The following is a 19837-nucleotide window of genomic DNA, read 5'->3' as shown; positions in this document are numbered from 1 at the left end:
TATTATTTTTATTTACTTATTTAAATAAATAACCGAGTCTTAAAATTTGTATTGCGATATTTTCTACATAATCAATACTCGATTAGGATTACCGAGAGTTATCATGTTACTTGTTTTATTCTTTTAATTTTTTATTTAATATTTGTTGATAACTTTTTTTTTGTAGTTTGCTAAGAAATTTTATATTTTATTTTTAAAATAAAATCTGTTCGTTCAAAATAGCTATCACTTTTTTCCTTATAATTCTTATTTTTTATCTTCATTTTTCCTATTATTTTTTTGTAAAATTTCTCCGTTAAAATTTTATCACTTTATTTCACTTTTATTTTTGATTTTGTTCTTTCTAGATAAATAATATAGTCCTAAAATTAGTAATAGAATACTTTCTATACAATTATTAATCGATTATAGTTATCGATAGTTACAGTGTCATTCTTTTTTATTGTTTAATTTTATATTTGTAGATGATTTTTGCAATTTCTAAAGAAATTAAGGCTTTTTCTTAAAATCAAAATTTTTTCACCTTTTTTTTTTTTTTTTTTGTTCTTTCTAGTTAAATCGGTGAATCTTAAAATTTGTTATACTATGCTAATTAGGGTGAAATTCAAAAATAGCCAAATTTACAAATGGTAATTGACAAATAGCTACAATTTCAAAAGTAATTAAAATTTAGCCACTTTTTATGTAAAGATAAATCTGAACGAAAACACTGTTCAAAATTTAGAAATATTCCAACAAAATATACCGGAGTTCCAGCATAATATACCGGAGTTCCAGCATAATATACTGGTCCAGCATAATATGCTGGAAGTTCATACACAGGTGCTTCAATCTCCAGTATATTATGCTGAAACTTTTTGTGTGTTGGAGTTCCAACATAATATGATGCACCAATCTTTATTATATTATGTTGGAACTTTCCGTTTTGTAACAAAATACTGGTTATTTTTCAATGACTTTGTAAATGTTGGCTATTTTTCAATTACCAATCCGAAAACTGGCTAGCCCGTGTTATTTTCACTGCTAATTATGATACATCAATATGTAGTATGCTAGGAATATTAGAGTACCATGATTCAACAGTAATTATAGTATACTAATATGTTGTATACCAAGAATATTAGGTATACCATTTAACGTACTCTAACAAATTATAACATGACTGAATACTAATCATGGTATACGAATGCATACTATACCAAAGAATATTGATAATATCAGAATTTAAAACTAATCATGGTATACCAAAAAGATTTAGTATATCATTTAACATACTCAAATAAAGTACATGGTATACTATATAAGTATACCAAGAATATTGAGAATATCATTTAACATAAACAAAGTGTATCATGATTCAGCTGTTGATATAAATATTTTAACATACATAAAAGTATAACATGATTCCACTTTTGGTATACCATGATTCAACAGTTGGTATAAATATCCTTAAATAATATTTTGCACTCTTTGATGTGATATTTTGTTAATTAATTTTGTGTAAAAATAAATAATTATCATATAAAAAATTATAAGAGATTATTGAAACAATAAAATCGTCAACCAATATTCGAATAATAACCAATAGCGAGAAGTAATTTTCAACTCCTTGAATTTAGCAAATAATAATATTATATTTATCTTTAAAAAAATAAACAAAAAATAAATGTTATGAATTTATTCAAGTAAAAAAGAAGAAATAAAACCAAGAAATGGTAACACTAAGATTGGATGAAGTACAACAATAATAACAACCAGTGCCACAAGTGGGTTCTAGGGGGGTAGGATGTACGCAACCTTTCCCTTACCTTGGAAGGGCAGAGAGACTATTTCCGATATACCCTCAGCTAAAGAAAAAATAGAAAAAGCACTTGTAGCAAGTAATAATAATACATGATACTTAGAAAATTAAGTCCAAGATAGCAACAGAGAAGATGAAAGAAGTACTTATAACAACTAATTACAGTACAAGATATATAGTGATAGCAAACTAAGGGAATACTGATGGCAAGTAGTAACATTATAAGATTTATGAAAATAGCAAACTAAGGGTAAAAAGGATACCATACTAACACTAATGCTATTGAGCTAAGGAAGACAAAGGGAAATGCTCAACTACTTACTAATATTCTACCCTAATTTTCAATCTCCACACCCTCCTATCAAGGGTCATGTCCTCGATCAGCTCAAGTTGTGCCATATCTCGCCTGAGCACCTCTCTCCAAGACTTTTTTAGCCTACCTCTACCCTTCCTCTTACCCCCTAAGGCCAACCTCTCACACCTCCTGACCTGTGCATCTGTGCTTCTCCTCTTAATATGCCCTAACCATCTCAGCCTCGCCTCTCACATCTTTTCCTCCATAGGGGCCACTCCCCCTTCTCCCGAATAACTTGATTCCTAAATTTATCCAACCTTGTGTGCTGATGACGTCCAAATCCACTACTACAAAGTAAATAGACGCGGTCGCATGCAATATAATTTACCCAACTATGAGTTGAGGTCGAATCCCATAGAGAACAATATGTAGGTAATTAGGCGTGTAAGAGAATTATCACTTATTATGCTAAGCCAAACACTTAGAAAAGTTTTGAGAAAATATTTAGGTCTAAGTGCGAAAATATAAACTAACTTAGAAAAAGCAAGTAAAATGATCAATGGCTACAAGTATGGATGCACGGGGAATCACACTCAAGTAACAATCCAATGTATTTCACGATTTTACAAATATGAGCGAGTTTATGTTAATTAGCCCCGGGTAATAATTCAATATTAGCTTCTTCTGAATACTAACAAGACTTCCTAATTGAATTATCCCTAAAACAATTAAGAGATTAAGCACACCCGAATATGGCTACAAGTAGTTCAATCCTATCCCTAGGTTGAATCTATAAAATAAGGGTTAAAGTCTCAAGTTCTTGTAAATTAATTTTTCCCAACCCCAAATTATCTTTCCCAAAATTAATTCAAAGTAAATGGGCGAGTCCTAGGGTTAGCTAATCTCTTTGGAAACATTAAAGAAATAATAACTCACCTCAATATAACTAAAAATCATTCAATGCATAAGCACAACAAGATATTTAATCCACCTTTTAAATATGAATATTTTCATAAACAAGATTCAAGTGTTGGAAAAAATACTACACACTTAGATATACAATACAAAGCAAGAAAATGAAGAAATGAACATAAATGGGTAAGAAATTCTCAACCAAAAGCTTCAAATCTTCAAGACCCAACTATGTGTAGAAGAACCCTAGCTCCAAAACTTGTCTTCTCTAGTCAAGAGACTCCAAAATACTTCATAGGTCTACCAAAGATTTGTTTCCAAGAAGCTAGGTTGTGTATGAAAGGGTTTGGGATAGTGAAAATATGAAATGCCAAGTTCGTCCAAAGCTGGAGGCCGTTGGCCGCACCTGCGGAAGAATCAACGCAGATGCAGAATTATGCATGCAGATGTGAAATTGAGTAGCTGTTCGAATCGCCGCAGAAGCGGTCCATGAAATGCAGAAGCGTATATGCAGGAGCGGACTTATGCCGCAGAAGCGCCTCCACAGATGCGGATGGCCCAGCACAGATGCGGTCCCAGTGAAGCTTGGCTATTCCACAGATGAGGTGTTCTACTCGCTGATGCGAGTCCGCTGAAGCGGAAATTCTCATGCAGGTGCGAGATCACTGGGAGCAGTTTTGCAATTGTTCAACCATGTTTGCTCAATTCCACTCCATTTGGTCTTACCTCTCTTTAAGACTCATTGTACCTGAAAATCTAGCAATGCACACTATAAATCACCTTATTTATAATTAAAGGGCACAAAAACTAATGAAAAGAGACCAGAATAAATGGTAAAATCACCACTCATCAACACCCCCAACTTAAAGCTTTTACTTATCCTCAAGCAAATCAAAACCATATACTCAATGAGGCACTAATAGTTAACGCACAATTAGCATCACTATCATTTCCAAATCACATTTTCCAATTATGCATAACACTTATGGCTTTGGTTAGTACTAATAAATAGGCTCAAGCATGTTGTCACGCCCATTTTCTCACGAAATCGGGTTTCGACATGTGACAACTCTTTTAAGGAAGGGTTTAAAAGAGAGAGTCGCCACCTAACGATTTTTAAGGTGCGTTAGGGAACCTATTTGCAAATAACTCTGTCTAACCAATTTATGTCACCAAAGATCGGGTAAGGGCTCGAAATTACCTCGAATAGAAGGTGTTAGGCACTCTTCGAGGTCCACAATTATGGGTCCCAGCCGAACTCAATTACATGAATTAGTCTAAGGGAAAGGAAGCAATTATGACCAATGAGATAAACGATTCATTTTAAATGGGATTGTGTGTGTGTGTGTGTGAGGGGGAGGGGTCCTAAGTTTTTTAGACTAAAGGATCACCCCATGCAACATAAATAATACTTCGTAACTCCCTCGACATGGGGTATTACTCGTATTATTCAGCGGGCAAAACTATCATCTCCTGCTACTCGATTACTATCTTTAAGTTTTTATCTAAAGCGCACTGGTTGATTCTAAGCCGTACCCTATGTGTGCACTACCCGTCCTATGACTATGGTCCAGAAAGCATTTGGACCTCTATTTCAGGGTGGTTCTAGACCTTAACTTAGGTTGCTCAAAAGGAGAAAATACTAAGCGACAGACAAAATAGTTAGGACTTTCATATAGAAACAAGTACAAGCTTAAGTTAGCCTCCGCATTTAGACATCAAATGCATGCCAAATTGGTTAACATTGACAGATTTTTATTAATTTCAAAATCCTATAGGCAAGATATCTATGTGATATTGAATGAACGAACAAACAATTACGTACAAAATTAGTTTCTTAATGCAATAAGTAGAACCTACATAATTGTGCCTACTGATAATACAATTAAGCCTATTAGCATGGTATCTAAGTGTTTTATGCAATCGTAGACAATGGCAGGTCACAGAAACAGATCCAAAATTATTTATTGAATCCTATAGGCATGTTTTCTAGTGAGAGTAACAACGCAATGTTTGGAAATTCATGAACAAATGGGTAGAAATGATAATTCGGTCGATTCAAACCTATATGCATGCTTTCTACAATTTAGATCCTATAGACATGATTTCTGCAATTTGTAAAATAGAACAGCATGTGACTGAGGTTTTGCACACACATTGAATATATATTCCCTATAAGCATGGTTTCTAACACAATTAAACCTAGTATTGAACCTATAGGCAGGATTGCTAACATATAATGGCTGTACATAATAGGATACCTATAGGCATGATTTCTAACACACGATAGCTGAACATGTAATAGCACATTGTTGAACCTATAGGCAGGATTTCTACCTAATTTGTTGCAAGTATACAAAAATCCTTTCCCCAATTTCACTAACACCCAGAAATGTTATTAAAATAATTATTACAAATCCAAAATTGAATATGGTAAATTACAGAATAAGTATAACTATAAGGAGCCTACAACATGGCCAAATACACCTGAACAGGCTAGGCCTTCAACCCACAACAACTCCAAATTTCATGTTAATAGATACCAAATAACCAGTTGATGAGTGATTCACCCATATATCAAGGCAGAGCATACATAACCCAAATTCCTAGTGTGTCAGAGTTCCCAAGGGCTTCAAGAACCCAGGGCAGTGCTTACACTAGAGAAATTGATCAGAAAAAGTTCAAGGAAGACTAGGGACCAAATCCTAATGTGTCAGAGTTCACAAGGGTCTCACATGGACCCCGAGCAATGCTCACACTAGGGAGGTCAGTAGTAAGAGTCTTGATGGCCTTGGCTTTCAGCCGGCCAAGAATGATCGGTTCAGAATAGCATTGGTAACAAATGAGAGAGAGTGGACAATGGTTAGGGGGCAGAAGTTGAGAACACAAAGCAGCTAAGCAAAGAGGTCACAAAACTTAGAAGGAGGTTCAGCAGGACTCAGAAAGAGGTTCAACAGGATTTCACATAACAACCACATATTGAAAGTGTTAGGAGAGAAACAAGTTTACAAGATTGACAGAAATTACCAAACAAGTTGAAAACCTAAGAGGTCTAAATTATGCTAAGTGTACATCTTAGTGTCATAACATAAACATGTTAACCCTCATCATGAAGAAAGACATGATAGGGAGCACACATTATGACAAACCAGGTTATCACTGAAGTAACAAAGATTAGATGAGCCAAAGACATTCTGAAGGAAATGTTAACAGGGATATAAGATCATAATTGATAGAAATGCCTTAACACTTATTCAAACACATTATATATGCAAGACAAACATTGCAAAGATTCAGAGCAATATGAGCAAGTGAACTCATGTCAAATAGCACATGTAGGTATTCTAGTATTGACACAATAGACTTATTAACTAAAGAAGGCCCAGGCCATGTTAGAGATTTATCATGAAGCAGTTCAAACAAATTTAGATGACCTCAAACAATCACTAAAGGGGGATATGAAATCAAGCGAACATGCTGAGTGATAAAAATAGAAGAGAAACATGTCACAGTTAATGAAGGGAGTTCTAACTCAGATGGGTAGGGTTTCTTGGGTTAGGGTAATTAAACAGGGAGGAAGGATGTGGGTCGTTGATCTTGAAAGATCAACGGCTGGGATTTAAAAATGAATAGGGCGGATTAAAATCGAACAGGTACCGACCGGGTTGAGTATAGTTTGGGCTAGGGGTTATTGGGCCAGTGTATGGGGTAGTTGGGCTAAGGTTTGGGTAATTTTAGGTTCAAAAAATAGGTTTAAAATTAGACTATTATTTAAATACACAATTTAACAAAATAATTTATAAAAATGCTTTAATAAATAAATAAAAAATATTATTTATGCACTAAAATGATTAACAATAATAATTTAGCATTATAAAAATATAGAAGGCTATTTTGACATAAAATAGTATAGATAAAAAGCAATTATATATGAATATAAAATATTATTGCAAAATTAGGTAAATAGCTTAAGAAATGCAAATAGAATTATACGAAATAAAGTAAAAATATTATGAAACATATATGAGGATGGAAAAATAGTAATTTGGATGATTAAGTCATCACAAAATAATTTGAAGGAATAATTAATAATTATTCAAGTAATTTAAATGTAGAAAAATTAATTTAAAGCTCTAAAAATTATGGAAAATTATAGAAAATGCCTGTATATATTTGTAAACTAAATAGTGATGCAAAAATGATGTTTTGAAAGTATATATATATTTAAAAAATATAAAGGAAAAATTGGGTATCGACAGCTGCCCCTCTTTACCCGGGAATGATGGAAGAATTGTGGGATAAAGAAAATGATGACCAATTTTGGCCGAATAGAATGAGAAATGATGTGATAAAAAATGGGGGCCGAACCCTGGTTCCTCAGTTTCCTACATATCCCTGGTGTTACGGGAATCAGGCCGTGTTTAGTTCTGGATCCAACGGTGAATGAGACCGATGGAGTTGTTACAGGGATGATCGTATGTTTCAGAAAGAGTTCTTTTGGGTAGGATAGTATTGTATGAATTTATGCAGAGTCATCAATATGAATCTAAAGCATTGTGGATGTATCATAGGGTAGATATCTGAACGGTCATAGAGTAAAAGCGAGTAATTGATGGGAGTCGGTTGCGTTTGAATTAACGGCAGGGTGTGAATGATGAGAGAGGAAACCGGAGTGAAGGTTGATTCGGTTTGGAGAACGGTTCTTTCCTGGATTACCTGCAAAACTTAAAATATGATGCATGTAAAATATATATGGATTATTGTGAGAATTTAAATATGATGCAAATTCCCTTTGGACCATGAGGATTGTCTTCAGATGGAGAGGGTCATGTATTTATACCATGACGTCCAGGGCTATGAATCGTTATATAAGGGATTCGCAGACCATGAAATAATGTTCTTGGGCCATGAGAATGGTGCCTCTGAACCATGATGCCTTTGAATAATGATGTGCAACATTGATAGATCCTCAGGACATGACATGGTGTCTTCCGGCTATGAGGATGATGTCTTCGGGCTATGGCGCCTTCGGAAAATTTGGCTGTGCCCATGAGATGCAAATACATGATGTTTGAGATAATACAAGACATAGCTTAGTCTTGCATAAGATCGGGACAAAGCTTAGACCCTGCAAAATAGTGCTAGATTTCGGTAGCATAGCATTCGATATTGGGCAAGGAAAGGAATAGCTTAGCCTTATGCAATTAGGGAGGTAATGCTTAGCCTTGTGCAGTTTAAGGAGGCAGGGCTAAGCCTCATGAAAAATGGAAGGCAATGCTTAGTCTTATGCAGTTGAGGAGGCAGGGCTTAGCCTCATGCAAAATGGAGACAATGCTTAGTCTTATGCAATGGAAGGCAATGCTTAGCCTTATGTAGTTTAGGAGGCAGGGCTTAGCCTCATGCAAAATGGGAAGGTAGGGCTTAGCCACATGCAAGAAGAGGAGACAATGCTTAGTCTCATGCAATGGAAGGCAATGCTTAGCCTTATGCAATTAGGGAGGCACGGCTTAGCCTCATGCAAGAAGAGGAGACAATGCTTAGTCTCATGCAATGGAAGGCAGTGCTTAGCCTTATGCAATTAGGGAGGCAGGGCTTAGCCTCATGCAAGAAGAGGAGACAATGCTTAGTCCCATGCAATGGAAGGCAATGCTTAGCCTTATGTAATTGAGGAGGCATACTTTTGCCTCATGCAAAAAGAGGAGACAATGCTTAGTCTAATGCAATGGAAGGCAGTGCTTAGCCTTATGCAATTGAGGAGGCATGGCTTAGCCTTATGCATTGAACAAATAATAAGTAGTGGCAGAATATTTTCTTATCTGGAGACATATTTGCGTTTGGCAGCCTTGCCATTATAAAGATAGTGATTTTGGTACGTGTATACTTGCGAATGCTCCTGTCATGTTCATTGTGCCTGCATCCAAAGAAAAATCATGAGTTTTGTAGGGAAGGTTGGTCCATGCCTTTGCCTACTTGTTTTGCTTTACTTTTCTCAGGAGATCCTGTTCAAGTTACCATGGGTAACATCTGGCTTTCATAGAAATGAAGTTTTCAAAAAGTATGCATGCATTTGATAAACATATTTATTTTAAAACATAGTAGTATGTAATATCAAGTAAATTAGATGAACTAATGACTGCGACAATTTTAGAGACATTGCGACTTCTTTGCATTAGAATTTTGAGGGTCCTCCTCAAAATTCTGCCCCAGTTTAGTAAGAGATTCTTCGGCCGTTTTGCATGCGACAAAGTTTGTTGGATTTGCTTCGGAATTTTGAGAATCCTTCTCAAAATTCTGCCCCATTTACTTAACCGATTCTCTGATTGTCTTGCATATGATGACTTCGGTTGGACTTGCTCCGGAATTTTTAGGGTCCTCAAAATTCTGCCCTAGTTTCTGGTTGTGGGGAAAATGAAAATTTTATTGAGATGTGACCGAACCCACAGGGCTGCCTACGTATCCTCTCTTAAACGGGAAGCAGGTCAAGCGTAGTTCAGTTACATCAAAAGAAATGTAAATAATTTAAATATAATATCTCTTGACTGCGTCCGAATTGATAGCTTTGGCCAAACTTCTCCATCTATTTCTGCAAGAATGAGTGCTCCTACTGTTAGTACCCTGTGAACTATGTAGGGCCCTTGCCAATTAGGTGAAAATTTCCCTTTGGCTTCATCTTGATGTGGGAAGATTCATTTCATCACCAGCTTCCCCAGAGTGAACTGTCTAGGTTTGACCCTATTGTTGAAAGCTTTGGACATTCTGTTTTGATACAGTTGACTATGACATACTGCATTCATTCTTTTTCCGTCGATAAGAGCCAATTATTCATAGCGACTCCTTTTCCATTCTGCATCACTAAGTTCTGCTTCCTATATAATTCTCAAAGAAGGAATCTTGACCTCGACGAGAATGACAGCCTCAGTACCGTAAACTAGAATGTAGGGAGTTTCTCCGATTGATGTGTGAACTGTGGTACGATATCCCAATAAGGCAAATGGTAATTTCTCGTGACATTGATTGTGGTTGTCTACCATTTTTCTCAGGATTTTCTTGATGTTTTTGTTGGCGGCTTCCACGGCTCCATTCATTTGAGGTCTGTATGCTGTGAAATTCTTATGCTTGATCTTGAAGGTTTCACACATAGCTTTCATTAAATCGCTATTGAGTTTGGTGGCATTGTTGGTAATGATGGATTCTGGTACCCCGAATCGGCAAACAATACGTCCTTGACAAAATCTACGATGACTTTCTTTGTTACAGCCTTGTAAGATGCAGCCTCAACCCATTTTGTGAAGTAGTCTACGGCCGCTAAAATGAATCTGTGCCCGTTTGAAGCGGCGGGCTCGATCGGACCGATGACATCTATTCCCCAAGCGGCGAAAGGCCAAGGTGCACTTGTTGCATTGAGTTCATTTGGTGGTACCGTATCATATCTGCATGTACCTGACACTAGTGATACTTCTGGACATACCTGATACAGTCTGTTTCCACAGTCATCCAAAAGTATCCTGCTCTTAATATCTTCTTGGCTAGAACGAAACCATTCATGTGCGATCCGTAGGTTCCACCGTGTATTTCCTCGAGCAGTCTGGAAGCTTCTTTGGTGTCGACACACCGTAATAACCTTAGGTCTGGAGTTCTTCTATACAAAATTCCTCCACTTTGGAAGAAATGATTGGACAATCTCCGGAGCGTGCATTTCTGAGTATGATTTGCATGCTCTGGGTATTCTCCTTTTGCCAAGTATTCTTTGATATCATGGTACCATGGATTCCCATCTGTTTCTTCTTCAACATGAGCGCAATAAGCTGGCTGATTATGGATTCTCACTAGAATAGGATAGATGAAATTCTTGTCCGGATGCTGTATCATGGACGACAAAGTGGCTAGCGCATCTGCAAACTCATTCTGGATTCTCGAAACATGTTTGAATTCTATCTTTGTGAATCTTTTCATCAACTCTTGTACGTGATATAAATATGGCAATATCTTGGAATTCATGGTAGCCCACTCTCCTAGAACCTGATGTACCAGAAGATCTGAATCACCAATTACCAACAATTCCTGTATATTTATGTCGATGGCCAAATTGAGCCCCATAATGCAAGCCTCATATTCTGCCATATTGTTGGTGCGCGAAAACCTGAGCTTCGCGGATACCGGATAATGTTGACCTCTCACCAAAACTGCTCTAATACCTACTCCTTTAAAATTTGCAGCTCCGTCGAAGAACATTCTCCAACTATCATAGGCTTTGGTAATATCTTCTCCTACAAATGACACTTCTTCATCGGGAAAATATGTTTTCAATGGTTCGTATTCCCCTCCCACATGATTTTCCGCAAGATGATCTGCTAGTGTCTGTCCTTTGACTGCCTTTTGAGTCATATAGATAATATCAAACTCACTTAACAATATCTACTATTTGGCTAGTTTCCCTGTAGGCATTGGTTTCTGAAAGATGCACTTCATAGGATCCATCCTTGATATGAGATATATAGTGTAGGCACAAAAGTAGTGCCTCAATTTCTGAGTTATCCACGTCAGGACACAGCAAGTGTGTTCCAACAAAGAATACCATGCCTCAAAAGGTGTGAACTTCTTACTCAGATAGTATATGGCCTATTCCTTTCTTCCCATCTCATCATGTTGTCCCAAGACACAACCGAAAGCTCCATCTAGTACGGACAAATAGAGTAGCAGAGGTCTACCAGGTTCCGGCAGGACCAAGACTGGTGGTATGGATAGGTATTCCTTGATTCTGTCAAAGGCTTTCTGACATTCTTCAGTCCATTTTGTTGCAGCATCTTTCTTCAGCATTTTGAAAATTGGCTCACAGATCATGGTCGATTGTGCTATGAATCGGCTGATGTAATGGAGACGCCCCTAGAAACTCATCACATCTTTCTTCCTTTTCGGAGGTGGAAAATCTTGTATTGCTTTGGCCTTTGAAGGGTCTAATTCAATCCCTCGACGACTGACGATGAAACCTAGCAATTTTCTAGTAGGGACTCTGAAGACACACTTTGTAGGATTCAGTTTTAGATTATACCTTCGAAGCCGATTAAAGAATTTCCTTAAATCTGCTATTTGATTTGTGCTTCTTCTAGATTTGATGATGATGTCATCCACGTACACCTCTATTTCTTTGTGAATCATATCATGGAAAATGGTCGTCATGACTCTTATATAAGTGGCTCAAGCATTCTTCAGGCCAAACGACATCATTTTATAACAATACATCCCCCACAGAGTGATAAAGGCTGTTTTCTCGGCATATTCCTCGTCCATCCAGATCTGATGGTATCCCGCGAAGCAATCCACAAAGGATTGGAGTTCATGTTTGGCACAATTTTCAATCAACATATGTATATTGGGTAACATGAAATCATCTTTGGGACATGATTTGTTTAGGTCTCGATAGTCGACACACACCCTGACTTTCCCATCCTTCTTCGGAACTGGCACGATATTGGTCAACCAAGTAGGGTATTCAACCACTCTGAGAACCTTAGCTTTGATCTGCTTGGTGACTTCCTCTTTGATTTTCAGACTCATATTAGGCGTGAACTTTCTGAGTTTCTATTTTACAGGCAGACACATCATATCGGTAGGTAGTTTATGAGCCGCTATAGATGTGCTCAAACCAGTCATATCATCATAAGACCATGCAAAAATGTCTTGTCTTCATACTCCTTTAGGAAACAGGTGTATTCTTCTTTTTCTCATGGTGACAAGTGGATACTTATGCGAGTTTCTTTGGCTGTTATGGAATCTCCTAAGTTGACTATTTCAGTTTCGTCTAGGTTGGACTTTGACTTATTCTCAAAATTCTCAACTTCTCTGACAATTTCCTCGGGTATCACATCCTCTTCGTCTATCTCTTCCGAATCACTATCCTTATGTTGCATTGTCTCATTACATGTCACAGTCATTGGTTCATCAAGATAAATAATAATAATGTTGTAGAGAGAAAATTTAAAAGATATTAATAAATATTAAAATAACAATGCATTCGATAAATCTTGAGAACATTAAAACAAGTACGACCCGATAACTCGAGCAATTATTTCAAAACAAAATGCGTCTAAACAAAATATTGAAAATATCTTAAATGCTTAAAATTGCTTTTAAAAAATAGATCATGCTAATTGGCAGGCTACCCAGGAACTCGACGGGCCCGGGATGGTGCAATAGTCCAATTCTTGAGAACAGCTCCCTGTCCCACGATCTGGATTGTAAGGTCTTCCTCCTCCTCCTCAACTATTGCATTGCAGTCCATGTCTTCATCGTCTAGAAATAGATTCCTTAGGCCAGCTAAAGCCTCATCTTTTTCAGACCCCCATATCACGTCAGTCTGTTGAAATGTCTGATGCAGATGCGGTATTGGCGGTTCAAGAGGGTAATAGGGACCATGCCATGGCGGCGGCCAATCATCATACTACTGCGAGGTGTAATGATATCCAATTCCAAAGGTGTTACCGTGGCGTTTTGGTTGTATTGGCTTAGTGATACCTTGGAGATTCTTGTCGAGACCTTTACCAGGTTCATACCCTGTCCATAATAGTATGTTTTCAATCTTATTACTCCACCACTTGTCTTTCTCTATTGCATTGATACACTCGATGCGATGATACATTTCTCCACCCAACTTCCTTCTATTCTCGATAACCGGAATGGTTTGATTGGTGTAAATGGGATTACTTCCGTCTCCATAAATGATCACCTCCTGATGGTTCCAATCGAACTTCACGGCCTGGTGTAGCGTAGAAGCTACGGCTCCAGCAACATATATCCAAGGTCGTCCCAACAGCAGATTGTACGTGGCGGATATGTCCAATACATGAAACTCAACACCAAACCAAGTCAGGCCAATCTGAAAACAAAGGTTGATTTCTCCAATTATGTCCCTTTGAGACCCATCAAATGTTTTCACATTCATACTCCCTGCTCGTATCTCATGGAAATCCTTGCCAACCTTTTCAAAGTAGTCAACGGACAAATGTTGAGGCTCGAACCCCCATCTATTAGGACTCTGGCTATGAATTTGTCCTCAAACTGTACTATGATGTGCAGTGCCCTGTTGTGACTCAGTCCTTCAGGTGGTAGTTCGTCTTCCTGAAAGGTGATTTTGTGGCTCTCCAATACTTTTTCTACCATGTTGTCCATCTCTCCACTAGTGATGTTGTTGGGCACGTAAGCTTCGTTCAATACTTTCATTAACGCATTCCTATGCATCTCAGAATTTTGAAGCAGTGACAGAATGGAAATCTGAGCAAGGGTTTTGTTCAAATGGTCCACTACACAGTACTCCCTTGCTTGCACCTTATCTGGCCGGCTTCAATGATAGGTTGTTTGAGAGAATCTTCTTTACTTTTTACTCCCAAATGCTTAGGTGTATAAACCCTACCGGTCTTGGTCATGCCTTGTGCGACACTTGTCTCTTCCATTTTCCCGTTTCCTTTCCTCGTCGCCTTTGCAGCATAGTCCCATGTTATAGCATTGGAATTAAGGATGGTGTGGGTGCTACCGTCACAGTGAAGGGTGCAGTCACCTCCACTTCAAATGGAGCTGGTGCGGTTATGTGCATTGTTGTTTTAACCTCAAACGGAGCTGGCGTGGTATTTCAACCTCAATTGGTGACTGAATTTGCACTATAATGGGTGTGAGAGTGACTGGAGGTATGGTGGTTTTATCCCCTTCACGAATGAGTCCAATTGATCCTTACGGATCCCATTCTTCATTAGTTTTGATCACATTTACCCTCTTGCGCCTATGATCTGGGAGGGGGTTATTGCGGATATTTGGTGCAACCTCTTTTACTTGTATAACTTTGGTGTCAATCAACGTCTGGATCTTATCCTTCAAAGTGCGACATTCATCAATAGTGTTTCCTTTCATTCCCGAGTGATAGGCACATGTTTTGTTTGGATTGGCCCACTAGGAAGAGTTTTTCATAGCAACAACGGGAATGAGGGTGACATAACTGGCAGCCTTCAACCTTTCATAAAGCTGATCAATGGGTTCAGCAATGGGAGTATATTGTCTGGGTGGTCTACGGTCAAAATTTGGTTTGGGTTTCTGGTAGTTTTGGTGGGCTGGTGGTAAGGAGTGGTAATATGCAGGTTGTGCATTATAAGTATGGTAGGTGGTGGCAGGTTGTTGGTATTTGGGAGGTAAAGGCTGATATGTGGGTGGTGGGGTTTGGTATGTAAGAAGAGATTTTAGTCCTTGGGCTACCATCACGGCTCCTACATCTTTCTTTTTGGATTTACCCCCTGACTACAAAGCTTTGTTCGTAGCCTGTAATGCCTCAAAATTAGTTACCATTCCGCTCTTGATTCCTTCTTCAATCCTTTCCCCTAATTTAGTGATGTCAGAGAACTTGTGATTCTCAATAACCATTAACCTCTCATAGTGTTGTGGATCCTGGGCCCGAACAAAGAATTTGTTCATTTGCTCTTCCTCTAATGCCGGCCTCACTTTCGCAGCTTCCGATCTCCACCGAGTAGCATACTCGCAGAAAGTCTCTATTGGATTTTTCTTGAGGTTTTGGATATAGAAGATATCTGGTGCATTCTCTGTATTAAACCTAAACTGATCCATGAAATCCGATGTCATGCTTACCCAATTAACGCATTTCATTGGATTTTGACTAATGTACCAAGATAGGGCGTCTCTAGTGAGTCTCCTCGTGAATAATTTCATGTGAATCCTTTCCAACTCCTACGAGCTTGTCACAGTATGTCCTTAGATGTACCTTTGGGTCACCTGTTCTATCAAACTTCTCGAACTTAGGAGGTTTGTAACCCTCTGGCAGTTCTACGTCCGGCTGAATGCAGAGATCCTCATAGTTCAATCCCTCAATACCTTTACCCCTTTCGACACCTTGGACTCGACTTGTGAGATTCTTAAGTTCCTCTGCCATGTTCTTGATGAGCAGGTCCTTTTCGGTGGATTCAGGTATGTATAAGGTTTGTTGTGGAGTGTGGGGTAAGGTTTCTACGTATATGAGGTTGCTTTGATGGACTCTCGGGATTTAGGTATAGTGGTGGTCGTTGGTTGAGTTTTGAGGATCGGGGAAAGGTTGTGATGCATTCTGAGGAGTGTGATAGGTAGTGGTTTGTGGATACTGGGTGTCACACCTCATTGTTTTACCACCCGAGGGTAATATAAGGGAGTTTTCCAATTAAAGTGACATAAATCGAAATGAGATTAATTTATTTAATTTTTCAGAGTCACCACTTGGAATATTTTAATTGGTGTCCAAAGTCATCGGCTTATTTTAAAATCCCAAGTCGAGGAAATTTGACTTTATTAAAAAGTTTGCAAAGCAAAAATTCTAGATAAGGAATTCTGTTAACCCGGGAGAAGGAGTTAGCCACTCCTGGGTTCCGTGGTTCTAGCACGGTCGCTTAAACTATTAATAATTGGCCTATTATATGATTTATACATGTTTTAAAACCTATTGTGCATTTTGACTTTATAACCACTTTTTATTATTTTAACCGCTTTAAGAGTTATGGAATTATTTCTTGAATAAGTTACAATTGTCGTATACTTGTCGTTTTGGAACACACCGCAAGCAACGCTACATGAAATGCACCTATAATTCACGACATGTGTATTTTGTTATTATTCGAAGTTGTTAAGTGAAATGCACACCCGATTTTGGGGATTAGGTATCATAACTACGTCACGGGAACCGTACCCATAGTCATGATGATTTATTTATTAATCGCGCCTAAAGCAAGCTACGAGGTTTATGAATTGTTATTCTATATTCGAGATTATTGTGTGTGAGAAGGCATGTAATTATGGAGTACCTTTATTAGAAGATATTTCATGCTCATTCCCTTTTAAATTGCTTATTTCAAGCACTTCGACCGAATCCAATCCTAAAGCATGTGAAGCAGGATGAAATTACTACAGACTCAATCTTCCCCCTTCCCATATACCCGTCACGTTCCACACAAATGTCCAAACAAATAAAATTGTCATCCAGCAACTAAAAACTCAAACCATTGAAAGGGAGATCAAATGAATAGATAAACAAAATTCCAAAAGGCTAGAGACAAATAAGTGAAAAATATACCAAAGCCATTATAATATTTCTGACCACCCCAATTTTCCTAATCCTTCAATGTATTAGTTACTAAGGATCATATTTAATCAAACTTGAATTTACAATTTTTTCTTAACAAACCAATTACTTGTCCTACTCACCAAATCTTAATCATAAAAAATATAGTAGATCCTCACTTTTAACCATTTTTAATCCATTTATCATGAAGAAAATGTTATTCTAATGTTAAGAAGCTCGTTCATTTTAGAGTAATCTCCCAAGATACAAATGAGATTTTCCCACATATTCCATGTTTAGAAACAAATTTTTTGAAAGCAAGTATTATTGTTTTCATCTACTAGATGCTTCAGCAATCAAGCGCAGATTCATAAGAAGAACAAGATCCAAATATCAAAATCGCATGCGTGAACAAAACTAAGTTAGACCAGGCTTCGATAAGAACCAAATATTATGCAGACTATTCATGAAAGTCTCATAAATTTTAATCAATTTTAACCTCAATATTAATAATGTGAATATCTCCATCACAACCAACATCTCACTACTTACAAATTAGAATTCCAATTCTATTTTGTAATGGCTCTTTCAATATTCCTACACAACACATTAAAAGCAAACAAATAGAAGAAAGGGAAGGGATGGACCTGAAATAATTTTCCTTTAATATATGTGGAGAATGCTATGAATCCGCTTACAACAAATATTGTCCTGAGGTGCTGAGTTCAACAAGCAAAAGAAAATCGAACCACAACCAAAAGTCGAACTCGAGAATACAAAAATTCGAACAACAACAAAATCTCGGACCAGAGCTTTCGAACCTCAAGTGACTCGAACGCCGACTTCAAACAAGGAGCCTGAACTCGCCGGTATCCTCTCTTTTGACATAGTAAAAGTGGCTGTTTCGGGGTGGTTTGGTGCTATTTTGTTCAATTAATTTGGCTGATTTGTTGGGTGATTTTAAGGGAGAAGAGGGGTTGCGATTTGGAGTATCTTGCAGCTGATTTTCGCTGCTTTTCCTAGCTGTTTCACAGCTTGTTTTGCTGTAGTTTAGGGGTGTTTCTTGGCTGAATTTGGGGCTGTTTTTGCTGGGTTGTGAGCTGGCTTTTATGGCCTTTTATGGCAGAAAACAGGGGATGGTTTGGGAGGATTTGAGGTGGTGTTTGGTGGCTTGTTTTTGAGGTGTTTGATTTTTAATGGGGTGTGAAGAAGATGAATGGGTGTCCTCTGTTTTGTGAGGGTGTGCTCTTGGTTGAAGAAGAAGAAAACGGGGCCGCAGGAGTTTCCTAGAGTTAGGAAAATGGGGATCGATGGTCTTCCGCCGTTGCTCTCCTTCTTTTAGTTTAGGAATTTAGGTATTATTTTATAGGGGGTAGGAATTAGGTTAGGTCACATGGAGAATGGGTATAGGCTTTGGGGTTGAAGGGATTTAGGTCATGAATTTGGGCTAATTAACTTTGGGGTAGGAAGACTAAATCAAATTTTTTTTTTTCATTTTTCTTTTTCTTTGATTTTAAAATCTAATAAAATCCTAAATCAATCTAATTTGTAAAAATTAAAATTGTTTATCTATTAAAACAATTAATTAACTAAATAAAAACACTACTTTCTAAAGACTAAAATCTAGATATGTAAAAATGACTATTTTTGTGATTTTTTCTTTAATAATGCAATTAACTCAATATAATTAATTCCTAAATGCAAATTGAACCTAAGATGGCATGAAATTAAAATGTGATAATTTTTTTATGATTTTCTATAATTTTAAATATTACAAATGCATGAAATGAAACTAAATAAAGAAAAACTTCTAAAATCCCTTAAAAATCATTTTTGGTTTATTTTTAGGAGTTATTTACATGTGGGGAAAAATATTAGGTGCTCACAGCTGCTCCTCTTTGCTAAAAAATATGAAGAGTTTTTGGGCAAAGATAAAGTGAGCAATTACGAGCAATTTTTGCCCGTTTGAAACTCCATTTGGAAGCATTTTTGAAAAGGTTTGACTGAACCTTGCTTCGGAGGTTGCCTACATATCATTGGCTATAAAGGAATCAGGTCGGTGTAGTTTTGGAAGGATGATGGAGTGATGAGTTCGAGAGTCGAGTGAGGTTCCATCGAGGCTCCAGTCCGCGATCCTGTTATTACATCAAAATGAAAAAGACTAACTAAACCTACCAGCTACGAGTTACAAGATTCCTATCAATAAATCTTCTGAAGCTTGATCTTGAGTCTTGGCTGGTTCTTCCTGCAGACTCTGATCTAAATCTTGATGCTCGTTAGCTGTGAATGCTGGTTCATTTTTCTTCAGCTCTTCGGATCAAGGCGGGACAGGCAAAGCTTGTGACCTCAATCATATCTTGGGCAGTTCGCATCTTTTCTCCGCTTCTGCACTTAGAGTTCAACTTCTCTTCTTGTTCTTCCTTTTTCTTATTAGGGTTGAGACTTCTTCTTTTGGTCATCTCAAACCTTGTGCCTAACGTTGAAAACCTATTTAGGCAGCAAAGCCAACAAACGAACGAAATTTTCTGCCCCAGTTTTCACTAGGAAAATTTTGTGAGTTATTGGTAACAAAAATCTAAACTATTTCTTTATCAAAAGCAATAAAATCAAGGTTTTGTATCCTTGGGAAAAAGAGATTAGGGAGTGGAGCCCTATATCTATAATGAAATCAACCAAGGAGTGGAGACCCTATGTTGGAAAAGAGACTAGGGAGTGGAGACCCTATGTTGGAAAAACGACTAGGGAGTGG

Source organism: Nicotiana tabacum, chromosome 1, assembly GCF_000715075.1.
Source record: "Nicotiana tabacum cultivar K326 chromosome 1, ASM71507v2, whole genome shotgun sequence".
NCBI lineage: Eukaryota > Viridiplantae > Streptophyta > Magnoliopsida > Solanales > Solanaceae > Nicotiana > Nicotiana tabacum.
This window is presented reverse-complemented; position numbering follows the sequence as displayed.